At 33.8% G+C, this 16,022-nt stretch overlaps 1 protein-coding gene across 2 annotated transcripts in view; it reads left to right on the top strand.

The window, feature by feature from the left end:
• agtr1b (angiotensin II receptor, type 1b) overlaps positions 1–16,022 on the top strand; it is a 250,778-nt gene that overhangs the window by 49,868 nt on the left and 184,888 nt on the right. The window lies entirely within an intron of this gene.

Below are 16,022 nucleotides of genomic sequence, written 5' to 3'. Positions count from 1 at the left end.
ATTAAGCTATTGCATAACTATCACAATAACCACTGGTGTAAAGCATAAACCCCCAAGAGTCAGTCATTAGGATTTAACGCTTAAAATAAATATGAAAACACAAATCAAAATGACATTTCAGTCCTAAAAAAAAACACGCCTGCCTTTATTTTTTGCACCACTAATCAGCAGGACGAATTATTTTAAGTGATTGGATTTTTTTTCTTTTGTGTTCCTCATTATTGTCACAGATTAAATATAACCATTTCCCCAGAGTAATGTTTCAATGGATTGAAACGGCGAATCGTGACGAATTTACTTATCTAAATAGTTTTCATTGCTGGACTTTCGTCATGGCCTTATATAATTATACTGGTTTGCTTGTAATACGGTAGGAGTGAAGGACGTTAGTCCAAGTAGAGAGTCACTGTTGGGCTTTTGTTCTTGGTTGCAACTTGCTTGATCGCCCCATTAGGCACATCAAGATCATGAGCGTGCTTAATATCGCCAGTGCACAATTCTCACTGAGCGATTTTGCCAACTACAAAAGATGCTATTGAATATTAAAATCTACAAAATGATAAATTGCTTAACTACAGCGCATTTCTCATCGGTCAGAAAGTCCAAAGTTTTGCAGAATAAGAGAAGAGGGAATGTATACCTATGGAGGGAGGGGGGCAATCTGAGCGCTTGTAGGTCCAGGCAAACACGCGGTCTGTACTATTAGGAGTACTATGCATGCATGCAACTTTGTGTGTGTGTGTGTGTGTGTCTCAGATAACACAAGATCATTAGCATGTGCAAATTTAAACTGTGCCCCGAGGCTATGAAACTAATGAATCGAGCATTGCAGTGTTTCTAATTCGTGGCCATTTGGATGTATTTTTGTTTTTTAAATGTGATCCGACGACATGTTAGTTGCTAAGCGGTGCTTAGTCGCTTAAAGGAAAATGCGATATACAATGTTTACATGTTCCTCTTGAGGGTGTGCAGAAGTGCAAGCGCGGGTGTTGACTGCCGTGCGCGTGCATGCTCGTGAGAAATAGCCCACCGACAGGAGGAGATACTGACTTCGGGAAAATATAAACATATTGGCACATCAAACAGTAGGGGCGAATAAGGAATGCATTATGTCGGAGGTGATTTTTTTTTCGAAATATGTTCATATTCTCCCTCCACGGGTTATTAGGTTTTGAGATATGTGAATGATGGTAATAAAATGAATTGTTCGACTCTATTTAACACTCTATCTATTCAAACGTTCTGGTACATTTTCATTCATGCACCGTTAGAGTAGTAGTAGAAAGTGTTATGTATTGATCCGTACAATGGAATGCACATTTTTGAAGGAAGTCGTTTCGGTTGCCTGTTATCCTCATTACTTCAATTCCCCCCCAAGAAAATAAAAGCACAACAATCATATCCATGGACAAATGCTATTACAATGGGACTGTGTTAGACTATTTGATGGATATGACTGTTAACTAAAATGCTTGTTTTATTTTCGTCAGTTTGCCCAACCACATTCAAACTGAATTTAAGGCAAACCGGCTATAAAACGTCAAGTCAAACCCTATTTCGGTGTTGCACATATCTCTATTAACACCGAATAAAAAAAATATTAAAGACGTAAAAATAAATTAGTATTATTTTCGATTAGCACAAATACAAATATTTAGTTTAGGAAAATGTAAGCTATTTTTACCTAAAACAGAGGCTTATGGTTTTAAATAGTGACGATAACTAATATTTTATATTTTAGTAACAGTTTAAAATATTGATATTTAGGCCTATATTTTTAATAATAAAATAAGGTATAAATCGAGCCTGGCTTCTGCTTGAATGCCGAATAAAAAGGCGCGTTGGTTTTGCAGAGAATATATTCAGATCCTTTCATCTCCTCATCCAGATATTTCTGAAGAGAACTTTCCCATTCGACGTCATCATCTAGCTTTCCAGTGAGTGAAACTAAACTTAATTTGAACAAAGCCTTTTGTTTAATTTTGACATGCAGCTCAAATGCGTTTTTAGCAGTTTGACAAATAATTTCCACATTTGCACATGAACACAAATAGCAATGCCTAAAATTATTCCGAATTTATTCAGTACGTGAAGCTTTATTTAATCTCGAAAGCGTATTGCTTAAAAACGAAAAATGACAATGTACTTTCCAACAAGTTACATAACCATAAAGGAGAGCCTTACGTAACTATCAACCTGCACTTGTGCAGTCCTAAATAACTGTTGGTTGCCTGTTTTTTAAGACTCTCCAGTATGTTTCCCATTGCCACATTTAAATTCAGCTCTTAACTTTATGTGATTGTCGCACAGCTGTTGCCTCGAGATGGATGCATCGCTGTTCTTTCTATGTAATGTAAAAGTAGCTGACAGTTTTCTCCTCTCATTCATATGCGCTTGACCTCTCTCTGACTTCAGCGCTGTCTTGTTCGGTTGAACACGTTGAAATGAGTGCAGGATGAGAAAAAAGACATTTAAACTTGAACGCAAATTGACAAGAGTGCGCCAGAGAGTCTGTGGAGTGTGACCGCTATTTTGCATGGAGATGGATGTTTTTTTTTTCAGAGTATTTATCATTGCTTTGTAAAGAATGCGGTATAGATTGGTATTGAAAAGACATGCAAATAGGTAATTTTTCTTGTTGTGATATGTCTTGGGGGCATAAAGAAAAAATGTAACTCCTATTATTGATATATTCAGCGCATAGCATTAACCAAGTGACCCAACACTTGTCTCTAAAAGGGCGACATTTTCCATTAATGATAATAATATTATTATTAATAATAATAATAATAGCTGCATAGATAACACATAAGTGGCTATTATGTATTTTTATTTGGTATTTTATGATTTCAATGTTATTGCAAAATTATTAAAATAACTAAGTTATAATTAGTACAACAATACTAAATAAATAGTTATAATAATAATCTTACTCTAAAGTAACGTAAATATTTTATGTAATGTAATAGTTTTAATACACTAGTTGTATCACTATTATTAATATTTGTATCATCCTATATTTACACCATCTGACAGTGTAAGATTAAGATAAAATTTTAGTTATGTTATGAAGAGCTTCAAATTTACCCTTTAAGGAATCTGAAGGGACCTTGGAGAAGTCAGGCGAACCTAGCCAAATGTTTATTGACTATGCACACACCATACTGTGTTTTTTCTTTTTTTTTCCACTCTGGCCACAGCTAGGATTCGCACTGCTAAAGAAAGAGCCGTCAACTAACATGAGTCATAAGGGTTTTTGTGACCCCTCCAGCATTAGTTGTGGACACCATGACATGCTATTAAGTTTGGACCACAGAAGATTTGTGGAGGCGCTGACATTGTCTATGTTGTCGTGTTCCCTTGACACGTTGCTAAATGGGGTCATTCCAATTAGTTGTTTGGGACAGACTTTGAGTTCTTCAGGGATATTCACACCCTGTATAGCGTCTAGGGGGAAAATAGCAAAATACTATGAAGTCCATGAAATCAATACATGTATTATTAGTAATAATAATAATAATGCATACTATCTGCCAGACAATTGCTTGTTTTGCAGTCATAAAACATTTGCATTGACCATTGAGCTATATGTAAGTTATACATGTATGTTAATGAAGTATTTAAAATATAAAAGTCAATGCAAAATATTAAAATTAAATCTTTAGGCTACACGTTTGCACCATTTGTTGGTTACCTGTCGTGAGGCGAACAGTCTTTTCATAGATAATGTTGTTGCGTGGATTGTTATTTTATTTACTCGTCTCAGATGAGAGCAGCTTGTGGACATCTGCTCTTTTAATTGCATCTCATCAGTATAATAAATGTTAAAGTCTGGAGGTGAGGCAATAGATTGGAACACTCAGATAATGGCCCTTCAAATGGAGTCTTGGAAGGTTATTCATTAAAGAAGTAATTTGTAAACTTAATGCACTTATAAAATAGCTTAATATTGGGTCCTGTTTTGCATTTCATGGGCCAGACATTAGAGATAATAAGAAACCGTAAATGGTCAGGCCTGCATCATGACATCGATGAAAATCTCCTCACACTGTGAGCCGTTTCCCCCCCCCCCCCCCTTTTTAATATAAATCAGGCATATTGTGCTCATAAACTGCAAGATGGAAATTTTGTGAGGGTTGTGGTGTGCATGTGTGTGTGTATGCTGCGACAATTGCTTTAAAGTTAAACGGATGGGCAAGTTAGCAGTAAAATATTCTCAAATAATTTTCGCAGAGTTTCAAAGTTCTTTAAATGTCCTTTTAAAGAGTGTACTCCGAGAACCGTATGAATTCCAAGCATCCAGTGAAGTTTTCAGGCTCTTCATTAAATCAGAATACAGAGGACTAATTAAAACATGCTGTAGAATGCTCCCCAATTAACATAATCATTGACCTCATTAATATTGTGCATTGAACCAGAGAAGGGAAGTTTGGGCTCTTTGTAATTAGATACAAAGATATGTTTGCATCTTGGAAACAGTTGTTCCAAACATCAAACACACCTTGGCATAAAGATAACACAGAGAAGCTCATTTTGGATGGGAAATGTTTGCAGACTAACGTTATTGAAACACACTTCACAAATAGTAGTATAATCTCAGATCATCTAATGAATGTTAAGAGGTCAAAAATGAAGTGTGCAACCCTCTATTGTCATGACCTAGAGGTCACTGGAATATATTGGATTATCGCTAATGAAATATGTTGATAATAGCATTCCGTGGCTCCCATACACTGTAAACAAATGCAGGCTTATGCACAATTCATTCATGTTTTCCAGACACAAATAGATTGTTAACTTGATTTTTTTTTTTTTACAAATTTAAGTTATTCAAACATGAAAGAATTAAGTTGTCCCCCAAAAATTACAATAATTGTAATTTTCTTTAGCTTGTTTTAAATTAGTACTTTGAACACGCAACAATTTTTTGAGTGTATGCAGATCTATAAAGTGATAGAAAATAATCCAATTGTACTCTCAAACAGTAAATAGTGACCATAAATTAATCAGATACAAATATATGTTTGCATCTTGGAAACAGTTGTTTAAAAAAAAAGAAATGTTGATAATTGCATTTCGTGGCTCCCAAACACTGTAAACAAATGCAGGCTTATGCACAATTCATTCATGTTGTCCAGACACAAATCAATTAAGGTAACTTGATTTTTTTTATTACAAATTAAAGTTAATTAAACATAAAATAATTAAGTTGTCCCAAAAAATCTCAATAATTTTGATTTCTTTTTTCCAGCTTGTTTTAAATTAGTACTTTTAACACAAAACATTTTTTGAGTGTATGCAGATTTGTTGCCTATAAAGTGATAGAAAAAATCCAATTGTACTCTCAAATAGTAAATACAGGCCATAAATTGATTAGATACAAAGATATGTTGGCATCTTGGAAACAGTTGTTCCGAATATCAAACACACCTTGGCATAAAGATAACTCAAAGAAGCTTATTTTGGGAAATGTTTGCAGACCAACGTTATTGCAACGCAGTATGTTATCACAGATAACAGTGTAATCTCAGACCATCTTTGAGAATATCTGATGAATGCTTAGAGGTCAGAAATGAAGTGTACAACTCTCTATTGTCATGACCTAGAGGTGACTGAAATATAATAGTCTGACATTGGATTATCGCTGATGAAATATGTAATAGTGTTCATGGCTCCCATACACTAAACAAATGCAGGCTTATGCACAATTCATTCATGTTGTCCAGACTCATTTAAATTAAGTTAACTTGATTGTTTTTATAAAATTAAAGTTAATTGAACATAAAATAATTAGGTTGTCCCCAAACAATCACAATAATTGTGATTTTTCAGCTCATTTTAAACAAGTACTTTGAACACGCAACAATTGTTTTGAGTGTATGCAGATTTGTTGACTATAGAGTAATCCAAAAAAATCCAATTGTACTCTCAAATAGTAAACAATAGCCATAAATTGCTTATCAGAAAACTTAAAAGCCTTTATACTGATGGTCCGAGCCAATAATTTAACGTGAACTTTATGTAATAAAAATGCAGGTGCAACTTTTAAGCTGTTGTTTTGGCTTCAAACGTTAACAGCCTTGGCTTTAGAAGAGCAACAATCATTCAATTCTACGCTGGAGGAAAAAAATAACTCCAGAACACCTACAAATCACCATTAGTGATTTAATTTTCAGAATAGCAAGTAAAAAACGTAGGTAGAGACTTCACGTAGCCACAAACAAAGTAAACAAGACTTATAAGGTAAGTCCAAAATCTTTATAAATCACTTTGGCATGCTTGTGTGTTCTTTGGATGCATGACATTCTTTAACCATTGTCTTCAAAGTGTCGTGTGTTGTAATATAAACTTCAAAACGGGAGACAAAAGCCAATATATACCAAATCTTTCAAGCCAAAAAGGAAACATTATGTTGGCAATCTGCACGTGGAAGCGATATGAACTCACTCTTGAGTTCAACTTCTTACTTCAGTTCCAGCTTACGCCGCTGTGTGTTTTGCTCATGTTCTAGAGCTAGAAGACAAGCTGGATAGAGATGTTTTATTTCTGCTTGCGGCACATGCCGAACCACTTCTCTGTAATTTGGCATAACAAGGATCGGAATTTCACAATTCGTATTCTGCATTACACAAGGGCCATATTAACAAGTGCTATTTTGATGGCAGGGCTGCCATTTTTCATTTTTATTTTTTCCCCGCTCCCCGTCTGAATTGTTTCCCAGCTTTTATATTATGATGTAAGTTTAGAAAAAAAAAAGTCCAGCATTTCCTGTCCAGTTGCATACCAAGGACAAATAGCAACAACATTATTATTGTCATTATTTGGGATTAGAACTAAACAGTTGCGGTCATAATTAATTGCATTCAGATGACATTTTTTATATATTGAACTCTTATTTTATACTCTAATTCCTAGACCATTTTTATGATGAGGGTCAAGTTGACCTAAGCAGTAAATTATGGTTGTAGTAAAGAGAAAAGCTTGGATTTTAGCAAAATTTCCATGCTTGAACTAACCAAAATCCACATCTTTTACACTGTACTACTTTAGAAAAGAAAAAAAATCAGCCAAAAAAAGCATATCTAGCTTCTGATCCACAGCATAGAAGTTACAATATTTAAACTTGTAACATGGCCAAAACATCGAGTTGTTAACATTGAAGAAAACAGCATTTTATTAACTAAATTCTAAGCCAACTGGGCTCCAACCTAATATACTGCTTGGCACCAAGAAGCAACATAACTGCTGACATTCACCCTAGAGCTGCACCATTAATCAAAAAACGATCGTGATTCTGTTTAAACCCTACACACGATCTTAATTCAGCTTTTCTACGATTCAGCCAATTTTATTTTCAAGTAAGGCTACGCGATTTGGCCTAAAATCAAAATCTCGATTAATTGAACATTTTAACCCGATTACGATTAATAAACGATTATTTTAATTATGTATTTTATTTTTTGCCCTTATAGATCACTGACACGTTTTGAACTGTTGATATGCTAATAATATGCTAATACAAGTTAAATGAATGAAGTGTGCATTACTGGATTTTAAAATTGTTGAAGGAAACACTATTGACTGTCTATGATTATTTATTAAACATCAACATTGAACAACTGAAATTAAAGCACACATTGCCTAAATTGAACAGTCATGTGACTCCACACACAGTAGGAAAAGTAATCGAAATAATCAACCTGTAAAAATTAGATCGATTATAGGTTCTGAATGTCGATTTCAATTACTTTTCGATTAATCGCCCAGCCCTATTTTCAAGTTAAGAAGTGTATTGGTGGTCGCACAAGTCTTCACATTGTTTTATATATGTTGCTCAGCACGATGGACACCTCCAAATGGCGTTAAAAGTGTCACACACTGTATTTATATGGTATAATTCACCCAAAAATGTCTAGTGCTGACGGACTATTTGTTTACTATCAAGAGGACATATGCGTGCCTGCCAGTGAAGTATAACTTTAGTGAACAGAACCTGCATAGGCTGTGAATAACAGGTAATAAAGCTGTAAATAATGTTCAGTTTGTTGCACAGAGCAATTGTTTCTCAGGAGCATGCGTGAGAAGTATGATTTTTTTTCTCCAATTGATGACAGCCATGACATAAACCGCACTCGGCAGTGAAAGTGAAACCAAATATAGGTTATATTTAAAGTCCACCATTCCAAGTCTATACAAAATGTATAATTTTAACCAACAGTTGACCTCTACACACAGGCTTAATATTATTGTTCGTTTACCATGTGTTTGAGAGTAACAATATTAACAGCCTACTCATATTAACCTTTATTATAGAAAATTGTGATATTGAATGTAAGCAAACAAATCGTGATTTTTATTTTATCCAGAATCGTGCAGCCCTAACTCACCCTACACAATATTACATTTTTTGTTAATGTATTATTTTGTTCCCCTCCTCTAAAAGTAACTATTAGAAGAGTGTATTTAAATAACCCCATAAATACTAACATAATGATCAAATGTTTCCTTTAACTAATAGTGAGGTTGTTGTGTTGAGAATATGACTAAATAAAAACCCACATGCATACTTAAACAAAACAAAAAAAAGTGTGTGTGTGTGTGTGTGTGTGTTGTATTCAGAGGGTAAAGATGATTGTTGGTGCCAGATGCGACTACAGTTATGCAGATAACAGCATTTGTGTGAGCAGGCCAGAGCTCAGGCGTTCAGAGTCAGCTACCTTCTCATGATTGATAATTATCAGCCCAAATACCTTGGCTTGGTCCAGGTGGCTGCCATTTATTACGCTTCTTTTCTATGCTCTAATTAATTACTAATTGATTTTAGCACCTGCATTGGCAAAGCAGACCTTTTTCTGTTTCTCAAAGAGGCATTATTTAACACTTGAAACTACAAACTTGCTTGTTTATTTCCCTGTCCACCTCAATACAAAATTATAGTTTTGACCTTTATTATTATTGTTGCTTATTATTCTTATTATTGCTATTATTATTATTATTAGTATTATTATTATTATTATTATTATTATTATTATTGCTGTTGTTGTTGTTGTTGTTGTTATTACTATTATCATTGTTGTTGTTATTATTATTATTATTATTATTATTATTATTATTATTGCTACTGTTGCTATTATTATTATTATTATTATTATTATTATTATTATTGTCATTTTATTGCTGTTGTTATTATTATTGTTATTTGCATTATTATTGCTGTTATTATTATTGCTGGTGTTGCTGTAATTATTATTATTATTATTATTATTATTATTATTATTATTATTATTATTATTATTATTATTATTATTATTGCTGCTGTTGCTATTATTATCATTTTAATAAATAACCCTAACCTACCAAGAAAAAAAAATGTTGGATTGCATTTCTTAAATCTTAATGTTACTAGTAGTTAATTTCTTAAATATCAACCTCTACCAAATGGTTGATATGTCGGTTTATGGTAAAAGATCCGAAATGAAATATTTCAGATTCTCATTTAACATGCAGTCTTGCTTTTTTTTTAACAATAAAACCAAAATCAAGTGTAGTATAGTGCAACAGGATGTTTGTTTGTTTTTTTTATTTATTATTATTTTGTTTATGAACCAACAATGCTGTGTGTGTAAGCCGATCTTTAAAACAGACATTCTTTAAATTACTTTAACAGTCATTATTTAAAACTGTAAACATGGTCAACCGTTAGAGGGTAGTCAACATGGTAGAGGGGCAGTCAAAGGGTTAATAGTAATGAAAGTGTTTTGTAATTTTTAATTGCATTAGGTGTTATATTCACATTAGCTGTCTTTAATTAGTGTATTATCTGTCTTTAATTAGTATATGTTGATTAGTATTTTGTATATGCACTTGTAAAAAAAAACAAAAAAAACATTTGCATTATTAAAGTGCATGTACAAATTGCATTGCATTTACAAAATAAAAAATCTTATTTTATAATTGATAAATTGTTAATGTTTTTATATACAAGTGCATATTAACAAAAGACACCTAATGTAAAGTGGGACCAAAGATTTAGGGTTCCAAAGATGAGATATCCCAATTTGGTGTGTGCATCAAATTTCCAAAACTTAGTTTATACACATAGAAAGCTTATTAAAAGCAAGAAAAAAGATCTAATTTAATGTTTATCATGACTTTGTGAAAATAAAATGAATGTTTTGTCTTTCATAAAAACATATACAGTATTTTCATGTAAAGTTAAAACATTCATTCATTCATTTTCTTTTTGGCTTAGTCCCTTTTTTGTTCTGGGGTCGCCACAGCGGATTGAACCGCCAAATTATCCAACATATGTTTTACAAAGTGGATGCCCTTCCATCTGCAACCCATCTCTGGGAAACATCAATACACAGTCATTTACACTCATACACTACAGACAATTTAGCCTACCCAATTTACCTGTACCTGGACTGTTGGGGAAACCAGAGCACACGGAAGAAACCCACGCGAATGCGAGGAGAACATGCAAACTCCACACAGAAACACCAACTGACCCAGCCGAGGCTCGAACCAGTGACCTTCTTGCTGTAAGGCGACAGCACTACCTACTGCGCCACAGCGTCACCCTAAAATTAAAACACTATAGTTTTTTTTTTAAAGACAAACAGTGCTGGAGGGTTTAGAGTGGTCTCTTTGCGCAAAGTTAGTGTGCTTCAATCAACATCTGTCCATGAGAGAACAATCAGCGTGTCCTTCAGGTTTGACAACAGGATTCCCAGTTTAACTCAAGTCCATCATTTTTCTCCGACATCTCAAGATTCAGATCTGTCTAAGGGCCCGATCTGGTGTATCTACATTCAAGGCAACCACATGTACATTTTCAAAAGCTACAAACTTAGTTTTTTCATTCTTTAATTTATTCTCTGTAACTTGGGAACATACTCATGATAAGCTCAAGACCTTGGCAGCTACAAGGCCCAGGAATCTTTCCAGCAGGCAGTGGAGAAAGCCAAGCTTCCTTTCAGAACCACTGAGGGGTGAGTGGGTCACGTGACCGTAGCTCAGGCTGGATCCGTACACTGGGAGGAAATGAATCAACTCGACGAAAAGTCTGACATAATAATATGTGGTGTTTGATTAACTGATATGATTTATTGTTTTTATTAAATTATTTTAATTGTTATTATTATTATTATTATTATTATTATTATTATTATTATTATTATTATTATTATTATTATTATTATTATTGTTGTTGTTGTTGTTGTTGTTGTTATTATTGGTGACAAGGTGGCTCAGTCGTTAGCACTGTCACCTAACAGCAAGAAGGTTGCTGGTTCGAGTCCTGGTTGGGCCAGTTGGCATTTCTGTGTGGAGTTTCCAGGTGCTCCGGTTTCCCCTGCAGTCCAAAGACATGCTCTGTAGGTGAACTTAAATGGCTGTAGAGTATGAGTGTGAATGAGATGGTATGGGTGTTTCCCAGTACTGTGTTGCAGCTGGAAAAGCATCCACTATGTAAAACATATGCTGGATAAGTTATTGGTTCATTCCGCTGTGGTGACCCCTGATGAATAAAGGGACTGAGCCGAAGGAAATTAAATGAAAGAATAAATGGGGATACCGGTCTTATTCTCTCACTGCAGCTTTACAGTAGGAACCGTATGGCCTGGACCGCGAATGCATTCCTCAGTGACAAGCTGTGATGTCTCTACCTCATAAATAATCATATGTACTATAATTTAGTGCCTTTACATACACTGCACTTGATTAAGTACATATCAAGACACACACAGTTGAAAGCAGAATTGTTAGCCCTACTGTAATTTTTTTTCTTTTTCAAATATTTCGCAAATGATGTTTAACAAAGCAAGGATTTTTTCACAGTATTTCCTTTAATCTTTTTTCATCTGGAGAAAGTCTTATTTGTTTATTTCGACTAGAATAAAAGCAGATTTTATTATTTTCAAAAACTCTTTAAGGGTAATTTTATTAACCCTCCTGAGCAATATATATATATATATATATATATATATATATATATATATATATATATATATATATATATATATATATATATATATAAAATTATTTTTAATAGTCTACAGAACACAACTCACAGTGTCTGAAATTATTAGTTTAATAATCTGGTGTCTAAACCCGGCCTTCTGAGATCCTATTCTGCTCTGATTAGTCAGATGACCTAGTCTGATTGGTCGACCACTTACAGCATATGCCAGAAATCACTGTGCATAAAATACACAACTAAAATTCAGCTTGATATGCAGCAATATAAAGAGAAACATTGATGTTGAGTTAATAATTAATTTTTGGCTGAGTTTTGATTTTCTGGAATTTAATAGTTCAGTTGGCGTTTACAGCAAATAAATGAATAAATAAAAGGGTGTGTTCTCAATTTGTCGACAACACTAATCAAAATGGTTGAAGTCCTTTTTTCTGTTAAACAGAAATTGGTGAAAAAAATGAACAGGGGGCTAATAATTCTGACTTCAACTGTACTTTAAACTAATCGATTCTCTATATTTGATTGTCTATAGAACAAACCCTCATTATACAATGATTTACCTAATTATCCTAACTTGCCCAATTAACCTAGTTAAGCCTTTAAATGTTACTTTAAGCTGAATTCTAGTGTCTTGAAAAATATCTAGTGAAATATTATTTACTGTCATCATGGCTACGATAAAAAAATCAGTTATTAGAGATGAGTTAATAAAACTATTATAAATGTGTTGAAAAAATCTTACATTAAACAGAAATTGAAGAAAAAATATACAGGGGGCTAATAATTCAGGAGGGCTGATAATTCTGACTTCAACTTTATGTTAAATAAACCCTCCCTATTGTAGATTCTTTTGATGTATTCTGTCATATTTTAATCAGTTGACTCAGTTCCCACTGTCACGCAAAACACATTCGCTGTGTTTAATTTTAGGGGTCTTTCCTTGAAACACAATACCAGTAAACTGTCAGTCAACATTTTTTGTAAGCGCCACAGACAGGGAGTTATTCTCAAACATCAGTGCGATATGAAGACGTTCTGGAGGTGAGTGGCGCAGCTCCTTAAATCAAATGAAAGCCAGAGAGCGAGCCGTGGCCAACAGACAGGAACCCTGTGGCGGTTTGTGTGGGAATGAGATTACACAAGCCTCCCTATGTTAACCTATCTGCATTTTTATACCTTTATACAATTATACAAGCCCATCGACATGCAATTTGGACTCATTTTATAAAGAGAAAATTCGATTTGGGTTGTCAAACATATAAGTGCATGAAAGATGAGAGTCGATTATTGTGAATCTAGTTTTATTAGCATTTTATGAGTTTTTATCCAGATTTGTAATCTTATTATTAATGTAACTGAATGTTATAGTGATGGTATAAAACATAGAGCATCGTAAGACAATGATAACCTTTTTTATTGTGACTATTTATTTATTTTTTTATTTATTATGTTATTTGGTGGGCAAAACTCTGAACATGTGTCTGCATTCTTTATTATTATACTTTTCTATTTTTAGCTTTGTGCTTAAACACCATACAACAATATATGGCTTCAATTATATATTTCAAATTTATTAGCTTCAATTATATATTTACAGCAACCACATGCATATTTTAAACTCTCTCTCTTTTATTTATTACTACTCTTTTACTATTACATATATATTCTCTCGTTGCTTGCATAATGTGTACTCACTGTATAAATATTGTGTATATATATATATAGATGTGTAATTTATAAATATATTCAAAAGTACTTGTAAAGTCTGTCTTAAGTGTATAGTTACAGGGTTTCTGCGTGGTCTTAAAAAGTCTTAAATCTCAAAATCCCAATTTTAGGCCTTAAAAAGTCTTAAATTTACTGAAATATTGTGTTGTGGGTCTTCTTTTTTTTAAACAGGTCTTAATTTTCTTATGTTCATGTATTGCTACCCAATCTTGCCAAAACCCATACAATCATCAACAATCATCTCAATAAAACTTCAAAGTTTTTTTTAAAAAAGGTAATTTTTTACTTTATTGATCATAATGGTTAAATTATTTTCCTTGCAAAAACATTTGTTTAAAAGTGTTCCATGTATTTACTGCGGAGGACATTGGCCTGAAGATATTGTTGTGCATAGATTTAGTTCACTACGTTTTTAAAACTTTTAAAACATTGGTTCATTTTTCTTTTATTAAAAAAAAAAAGTGAGAAGAGCCTTCCTGATTTTACACAATATTTAAAATCGTTTGCTAAAAATAAAAGTTGAAATTCATTCATACATCTGTTTGCTCCTGTGTTAACCATTCTCTGCATAATAAAACTGCATTTGGATCCCCACTTCCCTTGTCAGAATCCCCTGTCACATAACAACCGTCACTGTAATGTAAAAACAGATCTGGAGTCTTCTCTATTAGTATAGCCGATTAACTATGATAATTATTTATTAAATTTCCCATTAATTGTATTTTATTATCTACCCCTACCCCAACCCTAAACCTAATCGTCACAGTAATATAAAAATAGATCTGCATCTGGAGTCTTCTTTATTAATATAAACGATTAACCATGTGTATGAATGATAACCGCCTTCTGAGCCTACTAATAGGCACAGAAGGCCCCTATTGGCCAAATCTATCAGCTGATATCCACTGATAATGCTTTTTCAATCCAATGATAACATTTGAATTGGGTGTTTGGACTAGAAACAATACAAAGCAAAGCAAGAAAAGCATTTTTAGCATTGGGATTATTCAATTTCTGTACCTCAATACTTTTAGACTCCCTTGAAAATTGTCAAATAGACCTATTCAGACCATCTTGTGAAACTGTATTCATACTCGTACACATTGTACAGTACTGTATTCGGATTCATTCGGCCAGCAGATATACTGAACATAAAAAACATAAGACACATGAACATAAGAAAATTAAGACCTGTTTAAAAAAAAGAAGACCCACAACACAATATTTCAGTATATTTAAGACTTTTTAAGGCCTAAAATTGGGATTTTGAGATTTAAGACTTTTTAAGACCACGCAGAAACCCTGTAACTATACACTTAAGACAGACTGAGACTCTATACTGCTCAGTAAGTGATGTCTTTCGGATGAAACATTGAACCGAGGTCCTGACTCTCTGTGGTTGTTAAAAATCCCAGGATGTCCTTCGAGAAAGATTATAGGGGTTTAACCCCGGCATCCTGGCCAAATCTGCCCACTGGCCTCCTAACCCTCCCCATCACAATTGGCTTCATCACTCTGTCTCCTTTCCACCAATCAGCTGGTGTGTGTAGTGCAGTCTGGCGCAAAATTGCTGCCGTCGCGTCATTCAGGTGGATGCTGCACACTGGTGGTGGATGAGGAGATTCCCCCCAATGTGTGTAAAGCACTTTGAGTGCCAAGAAAAGCGCTATATAAATATAAGGACTTATTATTATATGGCAGGAAAAAAAATATTGCAATATTGTGCGGCCCTAGTCCACACACATATATTTATTTATTTAATTTTATATATCATTTGTGAGGTGCATCATTGATTTTTATTGTCAATGAGGGGAAAACATTTAGCATTTATAACAATCTGAAAAAGCTTATAACTGTGATAAAACTGGAAAAAATCTCAATTATGTTAGGACATAGTATTATCTAAATATATAATTTCAGTTCTTGTACTGTACATGCAAGTTATCGTTTTCATTTACTGTCATTAGTGTGAATAGGCTTGTCTGAGACTTATTAAGGGTGACTGATGAAAATAGACGGTTAGTTACAGGTCTATGGTCTGTTGACTTCTGGTGTGATGATTTTCCATAGTAATATCTAAAGCCGAATGCTGTGTTGACATCATATGAAGTGAATGCTGGCACACATGCTGTAATAACATGGCCAGAGTGGAGCACCTGTGGCGAGGAAGGGTATCTAGTATTATACGACTGGACGGCTTTTATCCCTGTTTCTACTATGGGCCAGAGTCAATTTAGACTCCCAGCATGTTCTTCTGCCAACCCAGACTCCAGCAAATCCAATCAGCTGTCCGCGAAATAGAGACGCTACATTG

Source organism: Danio rerio, chromosome 24, assembly GCF_049306965.1.
Source record: "Danio rerio strain Tuebingen ecotype United States chromosome 24, GRCz12tu, whole genome shotgun sequence".
Lineage (NCBI taxonomy): Eukaryota > Metazoa > Chordata > Actinopteri > Cypriniformes > Danionidae > Danio > Danio rerio.
Note: the sequence above shows the minus strand (reverse complement) of the source record. Positions and strands in the feature narration are given on the sequence as shown.